Source organism: Chenopodium quinoa, unplaced genomic scaffold (genome assembly GCF_001683475.1).
Source record: "Chenopodium quinoa cultivar QQ74 unplaced genomic scaffold, ASM168347v1, whole genome shotgun sequence".
NCBI classification, from domain to species: domain Eukaryota; kingdom Viridiplantae; phylum Streptophyta; class Magnoliopsida; order Caryophyllales; family Amaranthaceae; genus Chenopodium; species Chenopodium quinoa.
This window is the reverse complement of record NW_018744304.1, coordinates 1,412,342-1,419,729: the sequence shown is the minus strand read 5'-3', so window position 1 is coordinate 1,419,729 and position 7,388 is coordinate 1,412,342.

The following is a 7,388-nucleotide window of genomic DNA, read 5'->3' as shown; positions in this document are numbered from 1 at the left end:
ACGGTTAGTGAGCAACTTGGCAAAAGCTTGCCAAAGCACAAAATATTTAAGTGCTTCCCTCCTGGTTGCCTCAAGCTCGCTCTCTCGCCCAGCCTGCAGACGTGCCATCTCAGTGAAAGGAATGATGTCCTTCCAACAAGTGTATTATTCCGATAGAGGGTTCAGAATTATTGGATAGCTAATTCTTCAATAAGGTCAAGTGATTGGAATTCCTAGGTGGAGGCCGCTTCCAATCAGTAATATTAATGTACAATTAATATTACAGCTTAATCTTGACTAAATCCTTCGGGTCGAACCCAATCAAACAACCGATCCGAGACGACGAATCAATCCGAAGGATTAGATGAGTCGTCGGAGTTTTACGAACAAAGACGTCGGATATCGAGCTTAGAGCGTCAAAATCGAGCGTTGCAAGTCGAGTCCAATTTAGAATTTGACGAGACGCGAAATCAATCAAGTTACAAGTACGAGCCTAGCCGCAGCCTCGCAATGGCCTAGCCATTTGAATGTTAGGCTAGGCAAGACCCATCGTAAGCCTAGCAAGCTAGGCGTGCTAGGCCCTTGCATGTGTGCTAGTAGGCCATGCGCCTAAGCATCGCAAGGCTAGGCCTTGCTAGCATGCTAGGCACTGACGCTAGATAATGCGTAGCACTACTCGTCGCACCATCGCAGCCACACACCATCTCATAGCAGGATACTAGGCGTGCTATGCTATGTGTGGTGCTAGGCGCTGGCAGCCTCACTAGCTCAGCACCAAGCAGTTGCGTGCGTGTGCGTGTGCATCGCTAGCACAGCGCCAAGCAGCAGCAGCGTGTGCGTGTTCGTGTGCCTTGCTAGCACAGCACCAGGCAGCAGCGTGTGCGTGTGCCTCGCTAGCACAACACTAGGCAGCAGCGATGATGCATGTGCGTGTGCCTAGCATTGCTGTGCCAAGCACAATGCACCTAGCAGCAGCGCCCAACATGCGTGGCTCGCTAGCAGCACACATGCTGGCTGTGCGTGGGGTGCTTGCTGGCTGGCTGCGATATGTGTATGTGTGTGCTGGCCAGCTGCCTAGCCTTGGTGCTAGGCGCCAGCTGGCAGCCTTGGCAGCCAAGGCAGGCTGCCAGCCAGCCACATGGAGGTTGCCGGTTTTGACTAAGTGGGGACCAAGGGTTGTGGGGATTGCCTTAGGCACCAAGGCTATGGTCCCCCTCTTGGAAATGGTCCTCACCTAATCTCTCTTCCTCCTTGTGCCACTTGTAACATATTGATTGCATTGTAATTTTATTTTTGTTTTAATTAAAATAAAATGGGAAAATTGCAAATCTCCCACATTGATCAAGAATGGGAATTCAAGGTTCATTTCCCTATAAATACCAAGGCGTTGGGATTTGGGAAGAACACTTGAGTGGAACTAAAAAGGCATCTCCTTAGGAAAGTGAGAAAACCTTAAGTTCGTAATAATCTAGTTTTTATTGGTTGGGTCCTGACAAACCTTCAGGACTAGGATCGTTCGGGTCGGTTCGTGGGTACGAGCCGTCGGAGACCTTGCATTTGTGGGGTTCAAGTAAGAGCTCGGGATTCGAGCGAAGCACGCGACAAGGGTAAGAATGTATTTTCTTCTCTCTCTTTTAATTGTTGTTTAATTAGTGATTGCATGCTTAGTCGCTTTAATTAGTGTGCGGGTCTTCAGTGGGTTTCCCTTCCGCGTAGAGTCGGACTCTATGAAACCCAATTGCGGTATCGGAGCCGCGTTCACTTTAATTATTGTGAATAATAATTAATTAAGGTGATTTAAAATGAATTTAAATTTCTGGTTGTGCTTTCTAATTGGATTAGAAGCTGGTTTTAATTAATTAAGGTGATTTAAAATGGATTTAAATAGTGATTTTTGTGTGGAATCCATGTTCTAAATTGTTTCAGACTCTTTTAGGGCAGGGTTTTCTAGAACCTAAAATCCACCCAGAAATATGTTTTTTGAAGGGTTTTTCGTTTTTGACGAAATTTTTTAAATCTTTTAACCTTGATTAATAATTGCATGATGAAAGTAGATTAAATGTATGGTTGCACCCCTAATCTACTGCAATTATAAACTTCATTAAGCATGTTTATGAAGTCATAATTGGTGCTTAATTTGGTGTGTTCACTTTTCACATAAACTTGTATTTTTCACATTATTGCAAATAAATTGCTTTAAGTGTGAATGTTTATGGTGAACTTGCAATTTTGAAGCCTCTAAAATTTCAAAGATTCAATCTTTAATTGTTTATTTGGTTGGAACTTTGATTGTTAAATTCCATGTTGAACTAATTTTTGGATTTAATCATTTTTGTGTTGATTAAAGTCCTTAAAGATCAAAACTTGTGATTGAATTTTGATTAATGTTCATATTGGAAGCTGTAAATTTTTTAAATTTACACAAGTTATTGTTGGGAAATTTTTCATTGGATGAAAGGGTTTATTTTTCCTACTCCCTATTTTGTCAAAACTCATCATTAATTTGCATTTTGGTTAAATGAATTATGGGTGTAGCCCTTTAATTTTAAACATCAACAAAGACCTAAATTATTTCAAAGGTAATTTTGGATGATTTAAGCTTGTGCACCATTAAAATTGGATTTAATTAAGTTGGACTTATTTTATTTCATTTTGCTCTAAATTGATTCTAAAATAAATTTAGGATTAATTTTATGTCACGTGTACAACGGGATTAAAATCCCGAGTAAATGCACGTAAATCGAGGAAACAACACCTTAGCGCCACCAAGGCTAGCCGGGCTGCTCACGCAGCCCACATGTGGCTGCCTTAGGTGCGCATAGGGGTGTTGTGCCTTGAGGTGCTGCTGCTATGTGGCGAGGGGCTGTTGTGCGCTGATGCTATGTACGTGGCCATAGGCTGCTGTAGGTGCTTGTGCGTGCTGCTAGGCAGCGAGGCAGCAAGCCCCAGCCAGCCACCCACTTGCTGCTAGCGCGAGTGAGCAGTTAGCATGCGTAGCATGCGTAGCGTGCTGCTGGTGCTAGCTAGCATGGCGTGCTACGCTGAGCTAGCAGCCGTGGTGCGCAGCCCACGAGTTTTAGGGGTGGGCTATTTTGCTTAATCTTGGGCTATCGCTTTGCAAATTTTGTCGTTTTTAATTTATTTAATTATTTTAACGAGGTTAGACCTCGGTTTTTCCGGCTCTTGCAAAATTTTAATTTTGACATAATTTGGGTTAACTGGCTTAATTAATTGGATTAATTAAGTTGGATGCAAAATTTAGTGGGAGCTTCGTTAATTGCATGAAATAATTGCGTCTCAATCACATAAAATGTTAAACAACTTGGCTAGTTTTAATTAGGCGCGTTAATTGGATTAACTACCTAAGTTAGTTACTAGTTCGCGCGCGTTATGCATTGTTACTTGTTTTTCGTTAGAAAATGCATGGGCCTGTGAATGGATGAATGGAAAATATATTGTTTCACAGGTTTCGTGAAAATGAAAACTAGTGGGGCCCGATTAAAATAGTAAATACGGATTGCGATCCGTTATGTATTTTTGTAAATCTAAATACAGTCTGCGTACCGTTGCGTATTTTTGTACCTTAATATTTAGATTAATCCTAATCGTAGTGGCTAGTAATTTCGTTTTGGCGAAGATGTCTCAAGGCGACGTTCTATGAAGACGAGCCAAGATGAGAACCCTTGAAGATTTGAAGATTTCAAGGGGTCATGCTAGTTGCTAAATGCATCTTATTTCATGTTTTCAATATATAATTGTTCTTATATATTTGAATGATATGTTAGATGCATGTTTAGGATTTCAAATGTTGCGATGATTAAGTGAGTTCACTTAAATCAACCAACATAGAAACCCTAGGTCCCTAAAATATGAAGCTAAAATATGCCATTCCAAGAACAACACTTACCAAACTAATGCGCGTATGTGATGGGCTACGCCAAAGCGAGGCATCACTACTTCCCTAGGAACGTAAGGTATACTAGGTATACAATTTTTCTTGGTTAAGGTCAACGATATCAGTAAGGAGTCCTTAGATGTCGTGGCAATGGAGATAAAATGTCAAGGAAGCATTAGATGCGACGTTTAATCGAACCAAGAGTAGCTTGGAGATATTAGCAATTGGATTGCTTACCCTAAAATATTAAGTGTTAAGACAAGCCAAAGCATGCTTAATCACATTTTGATTTTTGGGATCTTGGAATCATTTTATTCTCGCCTAAAAGGGGCTATTGTTAAATACGTTGATAAAATGCTCAATAAGAATGAAAATTTACATGAACGCTTTAAATTTCAAGCTTATTGGTTTATGAATGGTTTTTTTCATTTCAAATTCTTTCAATTGTAGAAACATGTTTGCAAGTAATTCAAACAACATCTCTATGTGACCGGAACTCCCCGACAAGTTGGCTTTTAGCTTTAACTTGGTAAATTTCAAGGAATGGGAAGAGGAACTCAGGAAAACTCTTTGGAATTGTTCCTTGGATTACACTCTTGACACTCCCATTCCAAGCTTCTTCTCTAAGGGAATCATGAGCGATGAGGCTCATGAGAAATGGTCTTCCGATTGCAAGAAAGTCACACATCTAATGGCTAATTCCATCCCAGATGATTGAAAGGAAAATCTCTCCTTCTATTTTCCGGACATTTTCCTCAAATCATTGGAGGATGTTGTCAACATAAGAGTCACCAAGAGTGACAATGGAAACTATGATGAGCTCGTGTTTGATTTGACTAGGTCACTCTCAAACATGAAGATAAAGCCACCGGATGTGGGTTGTCTTGCTAAGGAAAGGCGCCGGCTTTGGTCAGGGGTCTACAATACCAAATTGAGACCCGGGATGCCCCTTTGACCTCATGTGCTTGGAATGACTAGGCTCTTCAAACACATGCATCTTCTCGGAATCTCATTGGAGGATGAGATGGCGGGGCATATCTTGCTTACTTCACTCCACTCGGGCTATGATGCACTTAGAGTGCATATAGCTGCGGGAAAGGAGACACCATGTATAACTCACTTTATGTTTCCTTTTCAGGAATCAAGCGAGAGGGCATCACAAGTGAGGGTATTGGATACCATGTGCATCAACAAGCGGACGATAAAGATGGTCTTTTGATCGTGCTTGTAGGCACATTTATTTTGTCTATGATTTGTAATTAAACAATGGTTGTTTTCTTATGCTTTTGAACATACTTTTGATCTATGGTGTTGGACACCAAGTTATTTTGATCACAAGACTTAATCAAAGGTTGGTTTGTTAATATGTTCTATAAAACTTGCATATGTTTAGACAAATTTATGATACCGCTAAAAGGGCTAAGACCATAGAGTCGAATCAAACCTACTTGTGGCATTGTCGTCTTGGCCACATTAACGTCAAACGCATCAAGAAACTTCTTCAAGAAGGTGTTCTTGACTCATTCGACTTGGAGTCATTTGAGAATTGCGAAGGATGTCTATTAGGTAAGATGATAAAGCAGCCATTCTCCAAGTTGGGAGAAAGGGCAAGTGACTAATTGGGTCTAATACATACGGATGTATGTGGACCAATGAGTACACCCGCAAGGCAAGGTTATCAATATTTCATTACCTTCACCGACGACTATAGTAGATATGGTTATGTCTACCTTATGTCGAATAAATCTGAATCTTTTAAGAAATTTAAAGAATTTCAGAGTGAAGTTGAAAATCAACTTGTCAAGAAAATAAAAGCACTTTGATTGGATCAAGGTGGCAAGTAATTAAGCCATGAATTCGACGATCACTTGAAAGAAAGTGGTATTCTTTTAGAGTTGACACCTCCCGGAACTCCACAATGGAATGGAGTATCCGAATGGAGGAATCGAACCTTATTAGACATGGTTCGATCAATAATGGGTCTTAGTGAACTTCCTATCTCTTTCTGGGGACACGCACTTCTAACTGCGGCACTAACACTAAACCGTGCTCCGTCAAAAGCTGTCGAAAAGTCTCCATATGAATTATGGACAAATAAACCTCTGAGGTTGTCTTTTCTTAAGATTTGGGGTTGCGAAGCATATGTCAAGAGATTAATTTCTGACAAACTTCACCCAAAATCAGACAAGTGTTTCTTTGTGGGCTATCCAAAAGAAACCAAGGGGTATTACTTCTACAATAAATCCGAGAACAAAGTGTTTGTTGCTTGTGATGGTGTCTTTTTGGAGAAGGAACACCATTCCAAAATGACAAGTGGGAGGAAAATCGAACTCGACGAAGTTCGAGAGGTAGAGCAACAAAGTCAACATGACAACCGACAATGTAAATGCTCAACCTATTACCCTGCGTAGGTCGCAACGACCAAGATCTCAACAAGACAGATACCTTGGTATTGTCTTAACCGAAGATCAAGACATCCTAGTTATGGATGGAGATGAGCCAGCGACATACAAACAAGCCATGGCGATCCCCGACTCTGCTAAATGGCAAGAGGCCATGAAATCCAAGATGGATTCCATGTCTGAAAATCAAGTCTGGGACTTGGTTAATTTGCCCGAAGGTTATACACCTATCGGTTTCAAATGGATTTTCAAATTGAAAACAGACAAAGATGGAAATGTATCTATATACAAAGTTAGACTGGTGGCAAAAGGTTACAGGAAAATTCACGGAGTTGATTATTATGAAACCTTTTCACCAGTTGCAATGCTTAAGTCCGTCCGGAGTATCCTAGCAATTGATGCATATTACGATTACGAATTATGGCAAATGGATGTCAAAACCGCCTTCCTTAATGGGATTTTGGAAGAAACTGTGTATATGACACAGCCGGAAGGCTTTGTTGATCCAAGAAATGCTGGGAAGGTATGCAAGCATAAGAAGTCCATTTATGGACTAAAGCATGCAATTAGAAGCCATTAGTAAGTTTAGTTTTATCAAGAATCCAGATGAGTCTTGTGTCTACAAGAAGGTCAGTGGGAGTGACATCGCATTCATAGTCTTATATGTCGATGACATATTACTCATTGGAAACAACACTAAACTGTTAGAGTCCGTAGAGGGTTGGCTGGGAAAGTGTTTTTCAATGATTGGATTGAGCCTAAATACTTACATAGATAAGGTAATGGCACGATTCAACATGGAAGGGGCCAAGAGAGGGCACCTACCCATGTCCCATGGCATAACTCTCAACAAGAAACAGTGTCCTTAGACACCTGATGAGCGAGAGAGAATGAGTCAGATTCCATATGCTTCGCTTATTGGATCGATCATGTATGCCATGATATGTACTAGGCCGAATGTATCATATTCCTTGAGTGCTAAGAGCCGATACCAGTCAGACCCAGGAGAGGTGCATTAGACTGCGGCTAAGAATATCCTAAAGTACCTGAAAAGGAACAAGGATAAATTCCCGGTCTATGATGGCTGTAACGAGTTGGTTGTTGAAGGTTAT